The 24,834-nt window shown below is 44.5% G+C and overlaps 1 protein-coding gene across 5 annotated transcripts in view; it reads right to left on the bottom strand.

Annotated features, from left to right (window-relative positions):
• Nucleotides 1–9,252: 9,252 nt before the first annotated feature.
• The window catches only part of KLHL38 (kelch like family member 38), a 28,391-nt gene continuing 12,809 nt past the window's right edge, over nt 9,253–24,834 (bottom strand). Inside the window, exons 6-10 of one of the 5 annotated variants that reach the window (XM_059901297.1) lie at nt 23,128–23,343; nt 21,363–21,876; nt 20,863–20,986; nt 20,032–20,211; nt 13,506–17,997 (exon numbers count right to left, since the gene is read on the bottom strand). The gene's annotated coding sequence lies outside the window, so the exon portion shown is untranslated. Of the gene's footprint in view, nt 11,245–13,505; nt 17,998–20,031; nt 20,212–20,862; nt 20,987–21,362; nt 21,877–23,127; nt 23,344–24,834 lie in introns of those variants that run through there. The other 4 variants (XM_059901298.1, XM_059901299.1, XM_059901300.1 and 1 more) reach the window with 4 other exon arrangements.

The following is a 24,834-nucleotide window of genomic DNA, read 5'->3' as shown; positions in this document are numbered from 1 at the left end:
CGCGTCCTCCTCGTACCTAGGAGCGTTCTTGTGTGTTTTATGGTGCGAGTGTGCTGGAGTTCCTGCATGGTAGGTACACGAAATAGAATTGCTGGGTTGTGGGTTATGTGAGTCTACAATTTGCTAGTAATGCAGATTTGTTCCACTTTTTCTGACTTGAAACTGCTCCAATATTTTAAGAGTATATTTGATCTTAAAACACTCTCTTCAAGGTCACCAGCTGCCTCCATGTTGCCAAATCCCGTGGTCTTCATCTTGACCTATTAGCAGCTTTTGACACAACTGTTCCCTCTCTCCTTCACCTGGATTCTGGCTGATATTTTTGTCTGTTTCCTGGACTGGCTTCCTCTTCCCATCCTATAAATTCCCATGTGGGAATGCCAGGCATTTGACCCTCATAATAATCCTGTAAGATGGGTATTATTACTCTTATTTTACAAATGAGGAAACTAAGACTCACAGATTAGGTAACTGATTCAAACTTATAATGAATATGTCTGACGTCAGAAGCCACATTCCTTCATGACCCCCTTAGTGTTTTCTGTCTTGATTACCGTACAAGATCAACGTTTCTTCAGGAATGGTCTGAACTACCTGCCCCAGAATCACCTGGACTGTTGTTTGGAAGTCTCACAGAGTCCATACCTGTGGAATCAGAGTTTCTGGCAGTGGAGCCCACCCCTTGTCTATGCAGCAAGTTCTGCATGTGATTCTGACGTCATTCGTGCTTAAGACCCTCTCCACCAGCCCCGCTCCCCATGGCTGATGGGCATCTCTGAGACTGGTCCGATTTCCAGGATTGATCTCAACATTTCTGCCACATGCTCTGTACTCCGTTATAGGGGAAGAATGAAACAGACGAGCCATGGATTGACACTTTCTGGGTGGCTCTTTTAAACTGAGTATAGTCTGAACAGGAGCTGCACGGTCACCCAGACAGGACATTGGCACATCAGTAGGGTGATGGGTCCTGTACCATCTGGAGACCACTTTTGCTAACCATTGTCACTGCTTAGAGAAGATATTACATAGTTCAGGTTGGACTTTGAGGATCATTTCAGAGCAAACTTTGGTCCGTAGATGTGGCTATTGAAATCATTCACTGAAACATTCACTGAGTGTTTTCTATCTGCCAGACACTATGTAGTTGCAAAGTGCTTTGCGTGTAGTATTATCTAACAACGCTATTAGGTGGATAGTCATATTATCATCATTTGGTTGCTACAGAAGCTGAGGCTTGGAGAAAAGGGTGAGTCGGTTGCTCAAGGTCACAGAGTTCCTAAGTGTTGGAGCCAAAACTCAAATCCAGGCCATGGTATGGAATATTCAGTAGCTGTCTGACTGAGCTTCAAGATGCCAAGTCTTGGGCTCAGTGAGGTGAATTGTCTTCTGATAGTTCTGGCTGAATGGATCAACTGACCCTTCAGCCATTCAGCACTTATACGTTATTGAGACCCATCTAGCAGAACCCCAGGGTGAGAAGAGATACTTGCTTCCAGAAACTCACAGCATAATTAAGGAAACAACTCACATGCAAGAAACTGTAATAACACACAGAATTGCTGGGAATTTCACTCTGTGGGTTCGTGTGTGAGAGTATGTGTTAGTGTGAGTGTTTATGGGTGTGTGTGTGTGTGTGTGTGTGTGTGTAACAGGAGCAGGGGTGTGGGAAGAGAAGGCAGTGCTTAAGGGGGTGGGGGTAAGAGAAGTGATATGGCTCCAGAACTCGGTTCAGGGTGCCTGGGGACTCAGGGTCCTCCCTGACTGGTGAGACAAGAGGATTCTACGTGGAGGTGACACTCGAAGTCAAGTGACAGCACCTTAGAGTATCTGGGGAGACTTTAAAAATACCAGTGCCTGGGCCCTACCCACAAAAATTCATTTCATTGGGCCAAGCAGGGGATAGGAGAGAGAGACAAGTTATTTTTAGAAGCCCCCTTCATAAGTCTGAAGATCTGGACTGAAAACTGCACAAGGGCATGCCTTCCCAGCCTGTTCCAGGCCCCCCTGTTTGGAATCCAAGCCACAGACCTTTCAACAGACTTCTTGGTGCAGGACCTTCTTGTTCTCTCTTTCCTGTGACTGAGAGGTTGGATGACCATGTACACGCCTGCTAGGAGAGGCCACCACCTGTTGCTGTAAATCTGGTGCAGTTTCATCATCGCTTTGCCCGACGTATTCTCGGTATCTTATATCTACATCTGGATGAATGGTCTGTTGTTTTCTGCCTTGTAGAGCTTGTGCAGTCACAAGGGGATGTGTGCTGTGTGCTGTGATGCAGCTGGGGTTTTTGCCCTGTAAATATAGGCTGGGTGAGTTTATTTATAGGAAATGAGGATGGTTACCTTTGATTGTTATTACCTGGAGCAGGTTTTCACGTGTCTCATCTTTCTTTAATTCATTGATGGGGGAAGATTTTCAAATAAGTCACTCTTGTGAAGTGAATTCTAAGCACTTGAGGGAAATTCCCCCTATGTGGGCGCTTCGTTGAGCTTTGAGCAAATGATCGGAAATCTCCCCAGAGTAATTAGAAAGATGGGAAACCTGGGGGAGAAGAGCTTTGTAGATGTACTTGACAATGCCTTAGACAGTGGTTCTCAATTTTGGCTGCAACGTTAGAATCTTCCAGGGAACTTAAAAATCAAAACAAACACAACAAAACTCCCTAATCCCAGGCTGCACCTTGGAACAATTGAATAAGAGTCTCTGGGACACGGGACCCGGCATCAGTACTTTTTAAAGCTCCTTAGATGATTCCATCATGTAGCCAAGGTTAGGAGCCATTGGGTGAAGGGATAAGAGAGGCTTAATAAAGAAGAGGGAGCCCCAGTAATTTGCAAGAAAGAAAAGGAGGAAGGCAAGATTAGGGAAGAGTCATATACAGCAGCTTTGGAATGTAATAGTTAAGTCCTGCCAGTTCCAAGAATTCAGCTTAGCCTTAAGAAACTGATGGCCAATCTCCAAACATCCTTGCAATCTTCAGTTCACGAGCCATTTGCATCACGAGGCCCAGGGTACATGTGAGGGCTGATAATGAGAGGAGCATCCTGCTTCTTCTGTGCCCCTTGGCCCAGGGAAGAAGGGAGAAGGGACTTCGAGATCACTCTGATTCTCTACGCAGCCAGCGATCCAAAAAGATCACTGCCAAAGAGGGTTAGGAAAGTGTGAGTGTGGGGAATGTGTGATCGCTCTTCAGGGGTCGGATCGAGAGAGCCCTGGCTTCTGCCTTTGTGGTTCTGCAAGGGGAGCAGGTGGATAAAGTGACACAGACAAGACACGAGTCCATCATCTGAGATCTTAGCTGAACAGATGTGGTCTGTCTGGTCAGGATGTAAGTAGTCAGCTGGGGACACTTTATTTTTTTATTTTATTTTTTGGGGGGGACACTTTAAAAAAACGTTTTCTTTGGAGATAATTTCAAACTTACAAAAGAGTTGCAAGATGAGTACAAAGAACTTTCTCACCATTCGCCCAGATTCACTAATGGTTACTTGTAACCACATTTGCTTTATCACTCCCTCTCTCTCTCTCTAGATGTATATATATTTTTCTGAACCACTAATGTTCAGAAAACCCTTTACTCCTAAACACTTCAGCGCATATTTCCCGTGAACAAGGACATTCTCTCACATAACCGCAGAACTGTGGAAATAAACAAAGAGCCACCAAATGAAAAAAGCAAAGGTTATTTATTCTGAGCTTGCTATAGCAAGGGAGTCGGTCACCATCACTTGAATTTTGAAAGAGATGCAAAGAAAGGCAGAGGAGTTGGGAAAGCTTTATAGTGGAGAAAAGGGAAGGCTTCAGGTATGCACTGGTTGGAGGCTGTTGGCATGGGGATGCTGGAGGCGGGCTAACTAGAAGCGGGGGATCCACGTGATTGGTTAGGGGTGCATGATTGACTTTCTCTGGTTGGTCCTAAGTTGGAAACAGGAACAAAATTTAGGGAAGATGTCAGTTATTAATCAAGTCCTGGCCATTTGGGGCCAGTTGTCACAGAACTATTGTTTAGCTTCTCGCATTGTCACTAAAGAGAGCAATCTGACTTCCTGCAAATCTGACTTATAGCAGGCTGGGTACCTGAGCTGTTTATTGTAGATAAGGGGTTGGTTTCCTGGGCAGGTGGCTACAGGTTGTGGGTCAAAGTTTTTTTAAGATATGGTCTGGCCATTGTCCATTTGCATTTCGCCAGCATAACCATCAAGTTCAGATTTAACTTTAGGGTAAAACACTGTTAGCTAACTCCATATTCAAATTTTGCCAGTTGTCCCAATTATATCCTTTGTGGCAATATTCCCCCCCAGTCCAAAATGCAGTGGAGGATCATTCATTGCATTTAGTCATCATGCCTCTTTAATCTCCTCTAATCTGGAACAGTTCCTCAGCTTTTTTTTTTTGTCTTTCATGACACCGACTTTTCTGAAGCATACAGGCTAGTTGTTTGTGGTGGGAAGACTCTTGAAGACACACGTATCTCAGCTGACAGTGAACGTGTGTCAACAGCCAGTGCCCCTCCAGGCCTTGCTCCTTGACTCCTCTCCTAGAGACTCCGGGAATTGTTTGGGTTTACGCAGCTCAGGTAAGGAGATAATTTGCCCTTCAGCGAGGACACAGAAAGTCACGTCTCCATGCAGCATGGAGGAGAAGCTTGTAAACAGAGAGTGGTACCCATGGTCATGTCCTTTAGCAGCTAATCCTTTGTAAGGCCGAGAGAGTTTGTGAGACATATTTGGTTCCATTTGTGGAAATATGTTCTTTCATTAGCTCAGCTTCCCTCTGCATTTTACGTGTGTGGACACTGGTTTTTGTTTTGCTTTTTCCACACTTTACCTCTCCTCCCTTTCTCCTCCTCACTCCGGTTTCCCATCTTTGCAAAGATGCCAGAACCATTTTCCAGGAGAGGGTCAGGGTGCTGTTCCGCAGGCTGTGGTACGGTGGCAGCCATTTGTCCGGGACTGTTGAAATTGGCCTGTGTTCTTTAAGAACATCAGGGACACAGAGAAGGTTTTGTTTGGGGCCTGAATAGCTTTGGGGGCAGGGCTGTCACTCTGAAAACATTCACCCCTCAGTCACTCCAAGCTGCTGTCAAAGAGCGATTTCTGGATCTGTCAACAGCTTGGATCGTAGTTCAAATCCCCTCTATCTTCATCCTTCTTAATACACTGAGCAGTAACACGTTTTTATTTATGGGGGGGTTGGACTGAGATAAGTTTGCTCTGTGCAGTGGTTAAGATTACGGTCTTTGGTGTCCAGTTGTCTGGCTTCAATCTTTGCTATCTAACCATGTGTCCTTGGGCAAATTGCTTCACCTCGGGTTCCACAGCAGTGAAATGGGCAAATATTAGCCGTTTTATCGGGTCAGAGTGAGGATTAAATGTCATGATAAATGATGGCATTTAGCACAGTGGTTGGCAAATAATGGGCCCTCACTGGATGTTAATCATTAGTACTACTTTGCTTATCACTTAAGTGGAAAGTTAAAACTCACTTGCTAAAACTCATTGTCCGTGGTCATTGTAGAAAGAGTAGAGGTTTTGGTGTCACCCAGGTGTGGGTTTAAATCCTGGCTGTGCCCATCACAGCTGGGTGATGTTGGGCAAGGGGACCTCTTCTGAGCCTCAGTGGCCCCTGTGTGTAGAATGGGAATGATAAATCTCGTCTCGACAGATTTGTCACATCCAGCGAGAGACCCTAGCACGGCGCCTAGTGCAGAGCGGATGCTTGATAAAGGCAACTGCTGGTTATTTTCTTCTTTTCTCCCCCTCCTAACCCCTGCTGACCGCACATCAGCTGAGTCTCATTTCTCGAAAAGGAGAGAAAGCACTTATTTTGACTTGGGTCAGGGCAGTGATGGGACTAGCATTCCTGAGGATCATTATTTCTGGAGTTATTTGCCATTTAATAAGCATCCACAAGGGTCTAAAACACTTTCACTATGATGGACTTTTTGCAGTTTTTCTTTAGCCCCAAACAAGGGAAAAAATGTGAAATGGACAAAATTCGTTCTGTTGTGCCTTGTCCACGGCCTCCCTTTCCTTCCTCCACAATGGGGGTCCAGAGCCTTATGCTTTCCCCTGCTCCAGCAGGGTCTCCCACCACATTCCTCTCCTCCCTTGAGAAGCCTCCATATTCTAGAACTTTCCCTTCTCATCATCCTATTTAAATTACTCATCTTCTGTGGCTTCCTTTAGGACCTGTGAGAAGATGAATAAGCTAAGCTGGGAAGCTCTTTTGAGCTAAGGGGCAGTGGGTAGTAGATGATTAATGTGTCACTCTTTTCAGGGAGTTAATGTGTATTTTAAACAAAGACCTTCAATCTTGGAATCCTAGATTTTTTTAGGGTGAAGAGAATTTCCCAGGTTTGTACTCTTCATTTTTCTCTTAAGTTCAAGACCCCATGTTTAGCAGCAGAACCTGGGTTACAAGTCAGGTCTTCTGATTTCTAGTCTGGATTTTTTTCATGTGAAAATAGAGTTATAATGGATATCTTGGGATCCAAGGTAGACAAGCTGGGAAATTAGCTTTGGTCAGACAGACTGATCAGTGCCCCCTTCTCCATGCTGAGCCAGGGCCGAGGGCTGTGACATGCCTTGAATGTAAACTGCCCACAAAAATGTGCCACAGAGTCAGCCAGTAGAACCTTGGGAGGGTGAGTTTCAGATTTCCATTTTTTTTTAATTTAATTTTTGAGTTGGTTTTATTTTCCAGATTTTAAAAATAAGCTTTGTTAATTTGCACAGGGAAGAATAAATAGATTCTAAGTTACAGGAGAGGTCATTTTTATTCCAAAAATCCAAACGTATTCAATTAAACCCTCATTTAAGAATGAACTCCTTTTTCCTCAGTACCCAGGACCCTGCAACTCCCCTGAGCCTCTAAGTTTGCCTGGTACAAAGAAGGAGCCATGCACTGCTTTTTTTTTCTCCTTCAGTGCTTTTTTAAAGAAATTGACTTATACGCTGCTCATTATGTCTGAGATTCACCTACATTGTAGCCTGGAGCAGTTGTTTGTTTCTTCCTTAATGTGGCTAGAACTTAATGATATATGTATATTGTCCTTTATCCATTCTGTTGATGAACATTTGGGTTATTTGTAGTTTTAGGCAACTATGAATAAAGCTGCTATAAACATTTTAAAAAGTGATAATATAGTTGCTGTAAAATATTATGTAAGTATTTATATACTAGATATAATATAATGATTTACAGTTTTAAAAGTTATACCCCATTTATAGTTTTATAAAATATTGGTCCTCTTCCCAGTGTTGTACAATGTATCCTTGTAGCTTATTTTATACCTAGTAGTTTGTACCTTTTATTCCCCTACCCCTATCTTGCCCCTTCCCCCTCTCCTTTACCCACTTGTAACTACTGGTCTGTTCTCTGTATCTGTGAGTCTGCTTCCTTTTTGTTATATTCACTAGTTACATTTTTTAGATTCCACAGATAAGTGATATCATGCAGTATTTGTCTTTCTCTGTTTGATTTATTTCACTTAGCATAAGGCCCTCCAAGTCTATCCATGTTGCTGCAAATGGCAAAATTTCGTTATTTTTAATGACTGAGTAGTATTCCAGTGTGTGTGTGTGTGTGTGTGTGTGTGTGTGTGTGTGTGCGCGCGCACGCACACGCATATCATATCTTCTTTAGCCATGCATTGCTTTAAACCCTATCATTCTCACTGCTATGAGCCTGAAGCTTTAACTACTAGTTACCCCAAGGGATTGCTTCTTCCAGTTTCCTATAAATTGCAAAACTGAAACGTGAAGGATAATAATAAAAATTCTCCCCTACTTAGTGCTGCCAGAAGGATGACTCATCAGGTTGATGAGGTGTGAGGAGGGTCCAGAGGGCATGGATATTGGGAAAGGTGTGTTTTGATGGAGGGGTGGGCAGATTGAAGAAAGAGGAGGAAAACACTTCTGGAGCTTAAGTTACTTCCTAAAGAAGCTACTTTTAGTTGGGGAACCTTAGTGTGGGGAAGACTGAGGAACAGAAGGGCAATATGAAGACAGAGGGTAAAGCAAGGAGAGGTATTATGAAACAGAGTTGGGAGAAGTTTGCTGAAGTAAATGTCACCTGCTTTCCAAGTTTGCTAGCATTGACCCCATATTTGAAAACTCCAGGCTTGTCACTCTGAGTCTTATCAAATACTCATTTACATAGTATTTGCCTCTTTGGACAGGCTATGGGAAAAAGTGAATAGTCCACCAACTTAAACAAAGATTTTTTTTTCTCTCTTTTTCTTGTTCCCAAATAAACCTTCAAGCAGCAAAGAACGCACAGACCTTGACCCGATTCATGTCTAACTAGAGCAGGACTGTGGGAGTCCAGTGCCTGTAAATCAGCTTTCCTATCTGAGCTCCTCAAAGGAAATCTTCCCCCAAAGCAATCGCCTCACCAGAGTTCACACATACTGACCAGCCCTTTGAAATTCTGTCTGCAGATATTGGCAGTCACAGCCAGCTTGTCTTACTGAGAGAATCCTGTTGTCTGTGATATAATCCAGAAGAATCCCCAAGGTGGCTGATGAGATTTGCCTTTTGGAGAAAAAAATATAGCAAGGACCAGAACACATTTCACATTGCAGTTTAAAGAGGTCTTTAATCTCGCAATCCTAGATGTTTCAGGATTCTAAAATTAGGAAGATGATTAAGTCTTCAAGTTCAATTTAGAGAGAACTGTGGGTTCATGAGGATTCAAGCACCACCTTTCCTCTACTGAGTTTTTTTATTGATGTGGGCTTTTCTTAACCTTGAGATCCAACCAGTTTTTAGGCTACAAATAGCTAACACTGGATTGCCAGGGGCTCAAGTCAAGGCCAGTTTGGCAACACAGGGGGAGGGAAAATCTAAGTGGATGTGTGTGTGTTGTTCCTCTAAGTTGTGTGTCCAAATCATGGTTTCAGTCCATGACGTCAGAAGCACCTGGGATGCTTACGTACAATGTTTGCTGAAAATATCCCTAAGCTCTACCCAGTCTGACTGGATCAGAACTTTAGGGGAAGGGTTGTAGCCCAGAACTTTACATTTGACACAGTTTCTCCATGTGATTCTAATGCACACCAAGGGTTGCTTTTAATGAGACTCAGCTCCTAAAATTTCCGATATTTTGTTTATCTCCAACCGAAATTTCAAATTGTTGGGAGAGAAAGACTGTGGTTGGCTCATGTTCCAATGATCTGTTGCTGAGTAACAAAGTACCTCAAAACTTAGTGACTTCAAACAATGATTTTATTTCATCTCATGATTTACGAGTCAGGAATTTGGGCCGGGCTCAGCGACGTAGCTCATGCAGCATCAGCTGGTGCTGCTGAAAGATCCACTTCCAAGATGGCATATTCACATGATTAGTAGGTGGTTCCTGGTTGTCAGCTGGGATCTCAGCCAGACCATCAATGGGGAGACCTCAGTTTCTCGCCATGTGAGCCTCTTCATGGGGCTGCTTGACTTCCTCACGGCATAGCAGCTGAGTTCCAAGGGCAGATGTTACAAAGGACTAAGGACTAGGTCTTCTGACCTAGCCTTTGATGTCAGACAACATCACTTCTGCTATTACCTTTGGTCAAAAAATTCACTAACATCAACCCAGATTCAAGCATAGGCGAAATAGACTTCCCTTCTGGGTGTGAGGAGTAGCATGTGCACAGAAGGAGGAAAGGAATCAATGGTGGCCAGCTTTGGAGACTTTCTACTGTACCCTGCTTGGGTCAGTTGTCAACCCCTGGATCAGTCAGTCATGAACGCAGGCATCAGAACATAGTATAGATTCAGCCACTGGGAGCTCAACATGACGTATTGAGGAGGACACCCACTGAAGGGGGAATTGTTATAAATCTTGCGGGCACTCCAAGGGATATCTGGTGATTATAGAATCTTACAGAGCTATACAGTCTGAGATTTACCCCACATTAGGAATTGGCCTTGGGCATTGGTTATCCCGAAAAGCTGGAGTTCTTCTGACCTGTCCATGAGGCACCCTGTTCCATTTTCAGTCAGTTACAGCTCTTCAAACCTGATTCCAGTTCTCTGTAACACCCATCCATTATCCACTAGAGTAACACTCAACAACTATGGATTATTTTTCTAGACTGTAATTTCTCCACCAGGCTTAAACTCTTTAAGGCCTGGGCCTGTGTATTTTGTGTATCTAGCCTCAGTCCCTGGCACATAATAGGTGCTCAGTAAATGCATGTTGAATGTTCTTGAATGAATAAACACATCTGCTTGTCCCCATGTACATGGATAGCGAAGTTGATTTTGAGGTGGATATTGAGTCCCTACCAAACAGTTCATTATTGCTCTCATGTTTTCTCCAAGCCAAAATCACCTGAAGTAATTTATAGTTAAAATGCGGGTGATAAATCAAGTGAACACTGTCCTAAATATTGGCATCTGAAGGTAAATTCTTTAAAACCACAGGAGAAATGTTACTGTTTTGGAGCCAGCATTAAAATAACCACAAACAGAAGCATTTATGCATTTTGTTGTTGTTTGGTTTAAAGACAAAGTCAGGAAAGTATCCCCCCTCCCCAAGACTAAATCCTGCTTGCCACCTGTTTTTGTCAGTAAAGTTTTGTTGGAAAACAACCAGGTCCATTTGTTTCCTTATTGTCTCTGAGTACGTTTGTGCTACAACAGCAGAGTTGGGTAGTTGTGGTAGAGAATGTTATCCCCTCTAACCTTAAAATATTTACTGTCTGGTTCTTTACAGAAAATGTTTGCCAACCCCTGGTAAAGGGCTTATCTCAATTTAACAAAATACCATAAACTGGGTGACTAATAAACAATTGAAATTTACTTCTCACAGCTCTGGAGGCTGGAAGTCCAAGATTAGGGTGCCAGCATGGTCAGGTGACGGCCCTCTTCTAGATTGCAAACTTCTCGTCACATCAATTTTCATGTGATGGAAATTGGGCTGGGAAGCAATCTGGGGTCTCTTTTATAAAACCATTAATCCCATTCATGAGGGCTCCACTCTCAGTATTTAATCACCTCCCAAAGGCCCCACTTTCTAATACCATCACATAGGGCATTGAGATTTCAACATATGAATTTGCGCGGGGTGGGGGGGGGCACAAACATTCAGACCAGAGCAGGTCTAATCCCTTTGTTCTTGGTTATTTTACTTGGCAAAGTTGAAGGCGTCGTATCTCCACATTTCTACGTTTTTAGACTTTTCTCCCAACCAAAGAGAACTCTTCCCTGGCTTGTCCATGGTGGGGACTCCAATGATGCTCAACTTCTTAGGTTAAAAACAAAGTAAAGTTATTTTACTTGACCAATGAATAAAAATAGACAGTGAACCAGCATAAGGAGCAGAGAATTTTTAACTTAACAGCATGGGTTTGGGAGCCATCAAGTTGAACCCTGTAGTAGACATTTATTGCTCTTTAGCTGTAAAGGATCCATTCCTACTTTGGGTAATAGCAATTTACCTACTTCTGGGTAATTACCTCTCCCCCACTAAGTGCTTGAATCTCTAAGTCTTGGTTGAATCAAGGCACCTTGCCTTGCCCTACCCAAGGTGAGATACATGATTCAGGCTTGGGCTCTTTGACCCAAGGATGGATAGAATGTTGAAATTGACTCATTCCAGTGATTGTGGCCTTTAAGGCCATCCATCCCTTCCTGTTGCCTAGAGCCCTCGGCATGCTCTGGTCTCCTTTTCTTTACAAGCCATATTTTCCAACCTTCCTTTTAATTCCATGAGCCACCTGTATTCTTTCGATACAAAAAACTTTAAATTAGTCAAATTCTATTGCTTACAACCAAAACTCCTAAATGTGCAGATAAATAGTAATAATAACTATATGAAGAAATGCAAATCAGTATAAGTATTTATAGCCTATAAAATTAACAGATTTAAACAATGATGATATTCAGTTGTATCAAGGATGTAGTGAGACAGGCATTCACAGGAACTTTCACTGAGTTTGTTAATTGGTGTTTCCTTTCTGGAGATTATTTTTTGTAGTATATGTCAAGAGGATTAAAAAAGTTCATACCTTTTGACTTGGCAATTTTGCCTCTAGGCATTTGTCCTAACAAAAGAACAGGAGCTGGAGATATGGATTTATGTGGAAAGTGTTCAGTATGATTTATAGTAACAAGGAATCGGAATTTACTTATATGTCCAATATATTAGAGGACAGTCAAGTAAATTGAAGGAGGTATTATCATGTCACAGTTAAAAGTATGGACTCTGGAACTGGTCAGCCTGGCTTCAAGTCCTATTCTGCATCTGATGAGCTATGCAACCTTGGACCAGTTGCTTAGACTTTATCTGTAAAACATAAACAAAATATTATATAATTGTGGTGGCATTTATGTCCTTATGTAGTTCTTCCTCATATTTGAAAGGCTGACCTTTGTAACCAGTTGAATATTATGAAAATGATGGAATGTGACTTCTGAGTCTAGGTCATAAGAGACATTGTGGCTTTCATCCTGCTCTGTTTTGGGTTACTTGCTCTGGGGGAATCCGGTTGCCATATTGGGAGGGTACTGAAGCAGACTTAGGGAACGATTCATGTTACAAGAAACCAAAGCCTCCTGCCAACAGCCATATGAGTGAGCCGTCTTGGAAGTGGATCCTTCAGCCTCAGTCAAACCTTCAGATAAAACACGCTGGATAACTGGTCAACATCTTGACTACAATTTCATGAGAGGCCCGTAACCATAACCACTCAACTAAGCCACTCTCAAATACCTGATCCACGGAAACTGTGTGAAGCAATAAATGTTTATTTTTGTTTTAAACCACTAAGTGTTGGAGTAATTTGTTATTCAGTGATAGATAACAGGTCATATAACTTCTCTGAGCGTCCGTTTATTCATTTGTTAAATGAGGACAATACTGTCTGCCTAGTTTTTTGTGCAGAACAAATAAGTGAAGAATTACAGGTCTGCCATGCTTACCTGAAATCTTAGGAGCAAGATGTGTTTTGGTATTAAGAATTTTTCAGTTTTCATTAAAGTAATAAGATGTACAATATACTGTATATTCTGATCACTCCATTGGGGTCTGACTCAGCACCTCAAAATCAAACGGTAATATTTCTACATCAAAATGTATGAGTATGCACCCAAAGTAGGATAAATAAAGGCTAAAAATAGTCTCATGTCAGTTTTCGCTCTCAGGATTTGCTGCCAGATGAATTTGCTGCAAATATACAAAACAAAACAATCAAGCAAAAAACCCAGTTTTCAGGGACTTCCCTGGTGGTGCAGTGGTTAAGAATCCACCTGCCAAGGCAGGGGACACAGGTTCGAGGCCTGGTCCGGGAAGATCCCACATACCGCGGAGCAACTAAGCCAGTGCGCCACAACTACTGAGCGTGTGTGCCACAACTACTGAAGCCTGTGCGCCTAGAGCCTGTGCTCTGCAACAAGAGAAGCCACCGCAATGAGAAGCCAGCGCACCGCAACAAAGAGTAGCCACAACTAGAGAAAGCCCGCGTGCCGCAACGAAGACCCAATGCAGCCAAAAATAAATAAATAAATTTATTAAAAAAAGAAAAAAACCCCAGTTTTCAGAGGTTTTTGGATTTTGGAATTGTGATAGGAGGTTGTGGTTTTGTATTTGTTTTTTTAATCATTCCAGGTTGATTTCTTCCCAAACGGTAGCTCCCTATCTTATCTAGTTGGTCTCTGGTTATCTTCCATTTATTTGGATTGATGAGGAAGAGACCAACATGGCCTCCGTCACTGCTTGGAAACCCAAGGAGCAGTAGGTTGAAGCACTGGAAAAACCAGAGTTCCAACTAGTGGATCTTTCCCTTTATGAATTTAGTTCTCATTCCTGGGTCAGCACCTGATAGTCATGACCCCAGAGGAGACCAGTGAATCATCCAGTCATGGGGTTTGGAGTTGATTCAGCAAGATCGAAGTGGTGTCAGGAGTGTTTTTGGCTGAAGTTCTTGAAGGTACTGATTACATATCCAATTATGCAACTGGCCCTGAGGCTCGCGTTGTGGTACAACCTGATTCTCACCCAAACTAAGCATGTGAGACAGGGCCCTCACCCGGTAGGCCATGATCTCCTGGTAGGGCATGATCTCCTGGTAGATCGCAGGCCCTTGGAGCCCAGGGAAATTATTCCTGCCAAGATGGTTCACTCTCCTTTCTTGAGAGAATGGGAGGTAGACTCAGAGCCACCCTCGTCCATATTTACCCTCTCAGTGTCATCCTCTTCCTCTGAACCAAGGTCAGAGATGATTTGGGGGAAAACCAGAAGTGATTCCTGTGTCATATTCTCTTGATGTGTTGTCTACCTTCATGGTATGAGACGGGACTTCTCCAGGTTGAATCAGTTCCTAATGTCCAGTATTCAATAATTAGAGACTCATTCAAATGGGATTAGACTTTGTCCCCTGTTCCTGTAGGCAGAATAGTATACTAGAACTAGAAATCATGAGCTTGGATTCAAACTCCATTTCTGCTGCTGACTTGACCAATCCACTTTATCTTTCTGAGCTTCATTTTTATCAGTCAAGTGGGATGGGGGCGGGGAGGGAGTAAGATAGAAAAACATAGAAGGGGCTCCATTAGCTTTAATATTCTATGGTTATCTTTGAGAAGGCTATGTGAATTCCTTCCCTTTCATTCTCTGTTCATCCCATAAATATTTATTGTATAGTTACTGTGTGCACTGTTCCAGTTGAAGATACACTGACTGTCTCTGCTCTTAGTTTATATCCTAGTGTGATAAGGCAGAAATCTTAAAAGAGGAAATGGGAGGTAGTGATAAGTACTAAACGGAAAATAAAGCAAGATAAGGGGCTAGAGAGTGAACGTGGGGTGGTGGTAGTGGTGGTGGAGTAATCTTGACTACATTTGATGGTAATCAGGGAAGGATCCTTGGAGGGAGGTGATATTTGAGAAGGAACCTGATAATCACTCAGTAGTATTTGTTGAATGTATGAGTGAGCCAGAAGTAGTCATTCATGGGATGATCTGGAGGAAAACTTCCTAGACAGAAGAAACAGCAAATATAAAGAACCTGAGTTGGGAATGACCTTGGCATATCTGAAGATTGGAAAGGTAGTGGAGTGGAGGAATAGTGAGTAGAGTGAGTGGTCAGAGAGAAGGTCAGAGGTAACCAAGGCCTTATAGGTCAGGTTGAAGAGTTGGGTTTTATTCTGCTTGCAGAAAGAAACCATTGGCAGAGAAACATAATCTGGTTTACACTTTAAAAATATCATTCTGCAATGTGATGCCACTTCCAACCCACCAGAATAGCTAAAATGAAAAAGACAGACAGTATCAAGTATTGTTGAGATGTGGAGCAACTGGAACTCTCATACACTGCTGGTGGGAGTAGAGGTTGGTACAACAGGTTTGGGGAACTGATTGGCTGTATCAATTTTTTATAAAGCTGAACTTATGCACACCCCGTGACCCAGCGATTTCATTAGTAGATATACAGTTAACAGATAGGCACACAAATGTTCACCAAAAGACATGCACATGGGTGTTCATAATAGCCCCAAATGGGAAACTACACAAATGTTCATCAAGAGTAAAACAGATACATGAATTGTGATATTGTCATGTAGTTAAATACTATAGGCAACAAGTATGAACAAGTTATAATTACACATAATAAGGTGAATGAATTTCACAAACTTAATGTTGAGCAGAAGTCATGTAGACGAGTTCAACCTATCTAGTTCCATTTACATGAAATTCATAAATAGGTACAACTAATATGAGGTTTTGGAAGTCAGGATAGTGGTTCCCCCTGGAAAGTATAATGATGGAACAAAGTGTGAAGGGGCCTTCTGGGGTGCTATAATATCCTTTTTCTTAATCCAGATGCTGGTTACACGTGTGTGTTCCATGGCTTTCTCTAATTATCCCTTTACTCTTGCTTCCCCAGGCCAAATGGGCCTTGAGTCCAGAGAGGTAGAGTGAAGAGTGTGGGAGAATATTTATCCCTGGTCACTATAGAGCACTGTCAGCTTTTCCATTTACTATCACGATTTTCTCAAGCATGCTGGGCAGATGAGATTCATCCGTTTTACAGGCCAAGACTTGGTTGTTTAGTGACCTGCCCAAGGTCCTATGCCTAGTGCAGGGAGAACTGAACCTCAAATCCAGGTCCTTGGATGCTTCTCATGGGACCCGCCATTGTTTCCATTTCTCCATGTTGCCTCCCTGGATTGGACCAGCTGGTCTGTCAGGTCTACTTCTGGGTCCATGACTCGGAAATGTTACATTTGCATTTGAGAATTTGAATCTTGAAACTAATCTAAGAAAATACAGTGCTTTGATCATTGTCTTTATTTATAGAGCCTTGTATCTAATGATTTTTTTAAAGCAATGTTTTTAAGGGAATAAAATATTATAAGAAAAAAAAAAAAAAAAAGAGGCTGGAGGCCCTTAAACTCTAGGGGAAGAAACGGTGGTTTTCACTGTCAGATTTTCTCAGCCCCACTGCATGGACATATGGAATCATGTGTGACGTTTTTGCTCTAACCACAAAATTTCATGAATTTTCAGTCACTGAATAACAAAATAAATCATCATTCTAGATAAAAAGAAGGAGGCAATTTTGAGGGCAAAAATATTTCCTTGAAAACTTCTTGAGAATCTAAGGCTTTGACCACATTCACTGGGACTGAGCCCTTGTAGGAAGCATGTCCTGTGCCTTTGGCATAAAAGAGCAGGTCACTGTGTCCCTATAGGATGGGGAGCCAGTGGCCAAGAATCTGAGATCTATTTAGTCTCTGTTTCTATGTATCTGCAGCTACAGCTAATAGCTAAGCATTGTTTGTTAATAGGAAATAAGAGAGTTCTCTTTCTGGCCAGTTGAAGAGAGCAGGGAGTGTGGAGGCAGCAAGGAAATTAGCATTCACTGAGTACCTTTTGGGTGGGACCTCCGCTACCATGTTACTTGTTACCTAATCAAGCGGAGGCTGTTTATTTTTCTTTTTTTTTAATTAACTTATTTTATTTTATTTATTTTTGGCTGTGTTGGGTCTTCGTTGCTGCGCGCGGACTTTCTCTAGTTGCGGCAAGCAGGGGCTACTCTTCGTTGCGGTGCACTGGCTTCTCACTGCAGTGGCTTCTCTTGTTGCGGAGCACGGGCTCTAGGCGCGCGGGCTTCAGGAGCTGTGGCTCGCGGGCTCTAGAGCATAGGCTCAGTAGTTGTGGTGCACAGGCTTAGTTGCTCCACGGCATGTGGGATCTTCCCGGACCAGGGCTCGAACCCGTGTCCCCTGCCTTGGCAGGCGGATTCTTAACCACTGCACCACCAGGGAAGCCCCGAGGCTGTTTATTCTTACACATACAAAGGACCTCATGGGTATGGAAGTGGAGTTTGAATTCCTCGAAGGGACTTAAGAAAGGGAGGGATCTGGCCAGATTTATTTTTTAGAAAGATAAATGGATCTATTGCTCCTGCACTTCGGCTAGGAGTGTCCTTCCAATCCTGACTTTGAGTGGCAGGGCAAGAGTGAGAAGAGGAGAGAATGGAGCCAGGGAGAGTAGTTAAGGGGCCTCTTTGCATAGTCTGGTGAGAGGTTCCCATCCAGTACACCCATGAAGCATCGCCATCTCCTTCTTTCCATCCTTTCTGCTATCGTTGTCATTTACAATGTCATTATAAATTTAAATTTTAAACATCACTGACATTCTTAATGTCATTGCACATTTTACTTTTATGTCTGTTAGCACTCCCACCATTCGTGGTTACTATTTTTGCTTTAGACATTGATATGATCATCTTAAGTGCTTCCTCCTCATCAAGCCCTGAGAAGGAGGAGAATATTATAATTCCTAAAATATACTCTGGGCAGTCATGTCCTAGTGGGGTTGAGTGACTTGCCCAGGATCTTCTTTCATGTTGGAAGATTTGGAGGGTGACTGCTCAGGATTCTGTGGTCTCATCATCACGTCCAGTTTGAAGATGAGGATAAGTGCCCACCATCCTCCGTGATGGACACAGAGATGTAAAGACCTGTCATTTGGGGACATTGTCTGTCATGGATCCCTGGAATGAGAGACAGAAGGGAGAAGAAGGGAGACGAGAAATTAACATGGTCCCAACCTCCCTTGTGAGGGAGTTGAGGGGTGAAGGAGCCGGCACAAGGTAGCAAAAAGTTGGACATTTTTATCCCATCTAAATTCTGATTTTACAGGTGGGGAGATGAAGGTCCAGAGAAAGGAGGTAAATTATAGCAATAATTGTTGTGAATTGTTGATTGCCAGCTACGTTATGGATGTTACCTCTTTTAATTCTTGCAGCAATCCTATGAGGGAATGTATTAGTTTCCTCTGGTTGCTGAAACAACTTGATGGCCTAAAACAACAGAAGTGTATTCTCTCAAGTTCTGGAGGCCAGAAGTCCAAAATCAAGTTGTTGCCAGGGCTGCCCTCCCTCCGGAGGCTCTGGTGAGGACTCTTCCTTGTCTCCTCCAGTTTCTGATGGCTTCAGGCATCCTTGGCTTGTGGGCTGTGCAGCTCCAGTCTCTGCCTTCGTCTTCATGCAGCCTTCTCCTCTGTGTCTAAAATCTCCCTCAGCCTTTCTCGTATAAGGACATTTGCCATTGGATTTACAATTCACCCAGTTAATCCAGGATTATCTCATCCTGAGATGCTTTATGTAACTACATTTGCAAAGACCCTTTTTCCAAATAAGGTTTTATCTTTTGGGGCCATGATTCAACCCACTACAGAGCGATAGCATCATCATCTCCATTTTGCCAAAGGGGATACAGATGCTCAGAGAGGTTAAGAGACGTCCCCAAGGCCACATAGCTACAGATGGCTCTTTGCAGTGCATTATATTTAAGGACAGAAATGGTAATAATGGCTAACCTACAGACAGCACTTATGTATATTAATTCAGTTAATCCTCTCAAAAACTCTTATGAGGAGGCAGGTGTATTATCATAATACCCAATTTAGAGATGAGGAAACTGAGAAACAGAGAGGTTGGTTAATTTTCTCAGGGCCACGCAGCCAGGCACGTTGGCTCCATCTGTGCTCTCGTCCACTCAGAAACTGCCTTATAGGCTCCTCTGCAGATGCGAAAGGTCACCACACAAGCCATTGTCAGAGGTGTTTTCAGTGGTGACTGGGTAGTTTCAAAAGGGGTTCTGAAAGATAGGCCCCTAAGATCTAGTGGGGGAGACAGACTATAGGCAAGATTACAGATCCATGGAGCTTGTGCAAACCCCTGGGCAGGGGACACTGCTCTGGACATGGGATGCCTCTGTACCTGTCTCGGGGCTTTCACCTCCTGGCTGGCAGCCCCATGGCATACTTCCCCTTGCTTTTGTCCTGCACTTCTCTGCTGATGGCACAGGCATCCTGTGGGTCAGCCAGGCTAGCAACTGTGCACTCTCTCCTCCTTGCTTCCCACCTCTTCCCCTTTCTGCATCCAATTAGTGTCCAGTTCCCCGTGGATTCTGCCATCTTGTTTCACATGTCCTCCCCTCCCTTTATTCCTCACTGTCATGTTAGTGACCAGAACTCATCATCCCTCCCAGGGACTGGGAATAGCAGCCCATCTAAACTCTCTGGGGACTTCCCTGGTGGTGCAGTGGTTGAGAATCCACCTGCCAGTGCAGGGGACACGGGTTCGAGCCCTGGTCCGGGAAGATCCCACATGCCGCGGAGCAACTAAGCCCGTGCGCCACAACTATTGAGCCTGCACTCTAGAGCCCACGAGCCACAGCTACTGAGCCTGCGTGCCACAACTACTGAAGCCCGCGTGCCTAGAGCCAGTGCCCCACAACAAGAGAAGCCACCGCAATGAGAAGCCTGCGCACCGCAAGGAAGTGTAGCCCCTGCTCGCTGCAGCTAGAGAAAGCCCACGTGCAGCAACAAAGACCCAACACAGCCAAAAATAAATATATAAAATAAATAAATAAACTCTCTGGATTTCTCCATCCTTCCACTGGCTGCCTGCAGAGTGATCTTCCTATAGCCCTCACCTGGACAGAGAACATGCCTTCCCCAGGGCCAGTTAACTCCTTCCTCATATTGGGTCCCCCCCCACCATGCTCTTCTAAAAATTTACCTTCTCTCTCCTTTGTGCTGCATCCTAATGCCCAGCTGCCATTCGTTCATTCATTCATTCGTTCAGCAAACCTGTTTGGATTGCTCTGTGTCAGGAACCAGGGAAACAGATGTGACCAAGGCAGCCCTGTTCTCCGTCCTCATGGAACTTCCATTTGGGTGAGGGCATCAACTAAGTAAACTCAGGAAAGCAAATAAAACAAATAATTATGATAAAAGGTATGAAGGGAAGATACAAGGTGTGAGCAAGAATAATGCAGTGGGTGGGGTGGAGGCTGTTTTGGATAGGGTTGCAGGAAGGGTGCTGAGGGGATGCTGGAAGATTCTTGTGATACCTGAGCCAGGTAATGTGGGTACGGTGCTTAGCAACTGGGCAATAAACATTAGTCATCATCACTCATGGATTCCTTCACTCAGCAAAAATGTTCTGAGGGCTAATCGTTGCACCCATGGGCACAAACCCCAGTGGTCTCAGTCTCAAGTGGAGAATTATCTGGGCTCTTTCAAATCCATTAGCATTCTTAGTTTTGCCCTTCAGATAAGTTAAGTCAAATAAATCTATAGCCAAAGTGGGGATTAATTCTGTTTTCTTCTCCAATACTCCACAAAAGAGAAGTGTCTCAGAGGCTCTGCTAATGAAAAATTCTACCATTTTTCTCCTCGGCCTTATCTTGAGTATAGATGTCTCCACATTGCCTCCCTTCCAGCCCCTTTCAGAGGGTTTTGATTTTGCAGTTGCCGTGAGGTGGCCTCTTGTCTCTGAATGTGAGTAGAGCCAGTGGGTCCTTTGGGGAAACTGCAGAGATAGCCTCTGATTTCAAATAGGACCTACCTCTGTGCTTGTGTCTTTCAGACCCCTGGAATTCTTGAATCTCTGTCCTCAAAGCACCATTTTCTGGACCATCAGCTTCTCCTGGGAGTGTTACTGGAGATTTCTGGACCGCAGGGCCTGAAATCTTAATTAAACAAGTGAAATGAAGAGGAAAAGAGACTTGTGCCTATCTTTAGGGAAAACAAAACCCCAATTCCCCACATGAAGAGAATGACGTGGTGTTTGAATGGGAGCCTAGAATTCCTGTAAGACTGCATGAGAGCTGACATTTCAGAAACCAGACCCCTCCCTCCAGCACCCTCAGCATTGGCTTCTGCTTTAAGGTGCAGCCTCTCACGACGTCACCCCAAAGGCTTATGTTGGCAAGACCGAGAATAAGACATTGTGGTAACATTATGCTAACAGATTAGTTCTCTTAGATCATTTCTCATGCCTGACCCCGGACTTCTCCTTATGGACCCTAGCTCCTTCTTGATTGGCATTTGGCAAACGTTGCTCACCTTGGACTTCTGGGAAGCTACTCAGAAGCTGTTTCTCATATACGTTGACCTTGGAATCCATTAAAGAGTTGCTAGTCCCTGTGATATGGTTTAGTTCAGCTCGGTACACATTTACTGAGTATCTTCTCATCCCTGCCATGAGATGCCCCTGATGAAATGGGGAGATGAGGAGGAGTCGGCGTCATGGTGGCCCAGCCTGGGACAGAGGGCGATGAGGGCTCATCAGGATGCCTTCTTGGGGGAGATGTTATCTATAGTGGGCTGGATAGTGCCTCCTCCCCAAATTCATGTCAACTCAGAACCTCAGAATGGGACCTTATTAGGAAACAGGGTCTTTGCAGATGTGATAAGGTAAGGATCAAGATGAGATCATACTAGATTAGGGTGGGCCCAAAGTCCAATAAGAGACAAGAAGGACACACAGAGAAGAAGGTCCTGTGATGACAGAGGCAGAGATTGGAGCGATGCAGCCACCAGCCAAGGAATGGCAACGTTTTCCAGGAGCCAGCAGAAGCTGTAAGAGATGAGGAAAGATACTTCCTTAGAGCCTTCAGAGGGAGCCCAGCCCTGCCGATACCTTGATTTTGAATTTCTAGCCTCCAGAACTGTGGGAGAACAAATTTCTCCCACAGTTTGTTTGAAGCCACCAGGTTTGTGGTAGTTTGTTATGGCAGCCTTGGGAACCAACACAGTGTCTGAGCTGAGTCCTAAAGGAAGTGTCAGAGTGTTGCCCTCATTCTCCCATCCTTTCCCTGTTTGAGCACATCTGGTTGGGAAAACTCCATCAGTCTGTGATGTTGGTGACAGCAGGAGCCTCATTCACCCCCTTGTTCACTCCATGACCCCCATATTTACCACCGTGCCTGGCATGTAGGGGTCTCTGGTCAGTATTTGTTGCATGCATAACAGTCTATGAGTGAATGAATGAAGAAGACAAGAGTGCTCTCAGAGGAGGACCAGTTAGCAAGATGCAGGAATCAGATCCTCAGGTGTGAGAAGCCGTGGCAGCCAGAGGGGAGAGGCTGTTCAGGGTTGTCTGAGTTATTTGCTCTTCCTTGGTCAAAGTGGGCTCTCAGGGAAGTTTTTCATCGGGGACGTGCAGACTAGCCAGTAATGAGGACAGGGAGAAGGACCAAATAGGGAAGAAGAGAAAGGAACTTGGCCGTGTTCACTGCCCACTCAATGTCAGACACTGTACTGTTAACTGTCATCATCTTTCTTGTCATTCTCCAAATAATCCCTCAGGTAGATAAAAATGCACCCATTTTCCAGATGTGGAAACTGAAGCTCAGAGAGGTGAAGTAACCTGTCAAAAGTTGCACTGCCAGTGAGTGGCAGAACCCGAATCCAAGCCCAGGTCTCATTTGCTCCCACGTTTGTGTTCTCTGCAGCACAACATGCTGCTTCCACTAATAAACAATTGTTGGCAAGGGAAGGTCATCGGGGGTCCCTGAAGCTGGGAAAGGATTTAATGCCTTCCAAGTCCAGATGACTGGAGAGGGGAGATTCTCTGAAAAATGATCCAGGAGGACAGAAGGCATGCAGAGAGTTCTGGGGACCTGGATCATCGGAAGGCCGTCAGCTGTGCTCTTTTGAATAGTGTTCTTGGGGTAAAAATCAGTGTAATTTTCTTCCCCACCATATTACATACTACTCTAGTCTATGCTTTTCATTCTGCAATAATAATTTTTAAAGCTTACACACCATCGGGGGTCCTCCGTGACTTAAAGCCCAGTGCGTCTGATAATTAAGCCCTTGTTCTCACCCAGAGCAGCATGGACACCCCAGTGGTGTTTAGGACCCGTTCGTTTGTGCAGCCGCTCATTCATTCCACAAATATGTCAGCGTTGTCTGTGTGCCAAGTGCTGATTGAATTTGGCCCGGGGTTTCTAGGGCACTGAGAGTCTGTCTTTGCCTCCATGAAGAGCTCCCCTTTCATTTCCATTTGCCAGGTCTCTGTGGTGCTGCAATGTGAAAGGAGCTGGAATAAAGTGGGGAAGGGAGGTGGGTAGAAAAGTTGGAAAGGGCTCCATGGAGGAGATGAAGGCCAAGTAAGAGTTCAGTAGGTGGCGCTGGGGGAGGCCTCATAGCAGGAGAAGTAGCATGTGCAAAGGCACGGGGGCATGTTGGAGCTGGGTGGGGAGGGTGGTGTCAGACATCCTGAGAACGTGTTTGAATAAAGCTAGTTACAGCCCTTGCCTCTGGGACGTTACAGATTTTTGTTGTAGGTGGCAAAGGTAAATTCAGTCTACCTCGGGACTTTGGTTTTAAGATGTGGATACTTGGGACTTGCTCTTGTTCACCAGACAGAATGGATGCAGAAGAGGATGAAGCAGGATCATAAGGAGACCACCTGGAGGGGAGACTGGAGGCTCCAGGTCGGCTTTCACCTTCGAAGCCACCACTGCTCATGGGGCGAGAGTCAGGGAGGGTTTGCATGGGGCCAGGATGCCAGCAACTCTCTCCCGCTGGGGCCATGTAGCTCTGCCAGGGGACAGCCAGTGCAGCGTCTGCTGGCCCTGTCCTGGTCAGTGCATGGCCTGATGCACTGTGGCCTCAGCACAGCAGACCTTCTTCCAAGATGCCTGCTGGGAGTTGGGGCTGGGAGGGGCATGTTTCAATGCTGAAGCTAGCAGCCCCTCCAGCGCCCCCACTTACCACTCCCCTGCTGCAGTTCCTTTCCTCTGATGCTGTTTTCTCTGCTGGCCCCCCTCCTGCTCACTGGTATGTGTTGGGACAGGGTGTTTGATATTTTTGTTAATGTTTTCTTGCTTAGCACTCACTCTGCTTCATTTTCCCCCCTTCCCTTGTTGCCTGTTGAGATGATTAGTCAGGCTAGTTGACATTTTTCTACTTAAAATGTTTCAGTTTAACTGCTGCTGGCTAAATATATTTTGACCTCAGCTCTGGACTGTGGCTCTCCCCTCAGCCAGCGAGACCGAGGAAGCTTTGTGCCAAAACCTTCTCTGTCTTTCGTTGGACTGAGGTTATCCTCAGCAGATTGGAAAGGATCCCTTGTGTCCTGAGGGTCGTTTTGCAGCCCAGTTCAGATACGGGGTTTGGCCCTCAGGATGCCCAGGTGTGTGAATGCACCTGTCACAGATGCATCTGATTCGATGCACGAGCTGGCCTGCGATGTGTGTCCGAACGTGTTTGGCTCTGGTGCCATCTTTCTTTCTAAATCCCAGCAGACAATTTACATAGTTCTTCTGTGCCCCAGGGAGACTTGGACAAGTTCTGAGTAGCCACAAACTCTGGCAGCTTATTAAATATTGGACTGAGACGAAGGGAAAAGAAAGTCAAGGCATTAGCAAGTCTCTGACAGAAGGACTGTTGGAGGCCACAGAAGGAGTTTATAGATGGCAAGACTCCCAGGCAAATAGTGCCCTCTGGACAAAGCCCTTTACCCTGCAGGCTTGACCGAGGTAGGCCGTGCCAACCAGACTCGCCAGACTCAGTTCAAGAGGGGAAA

This window comes from Balaenoptera ricei, chromosome 17, assembly GCF_028023285.1.
Source record: "Balaenoptera ricei isolate mBalRic1 chromosome 17, mBalRic1.hap2, whole genome shotgun sequence".
Taxonomy (NCBI): Eukaryota; Metazoa; Chordata; class Mammalia; order Artiodactyla; family Balaenopteridae; genus Balaenoptera; species Balaenoptera ricei.
Note: the sequence above shows the minus strand (reverse complement) of the source record. Positions and strands in the feature narration are given on the sequence as shown.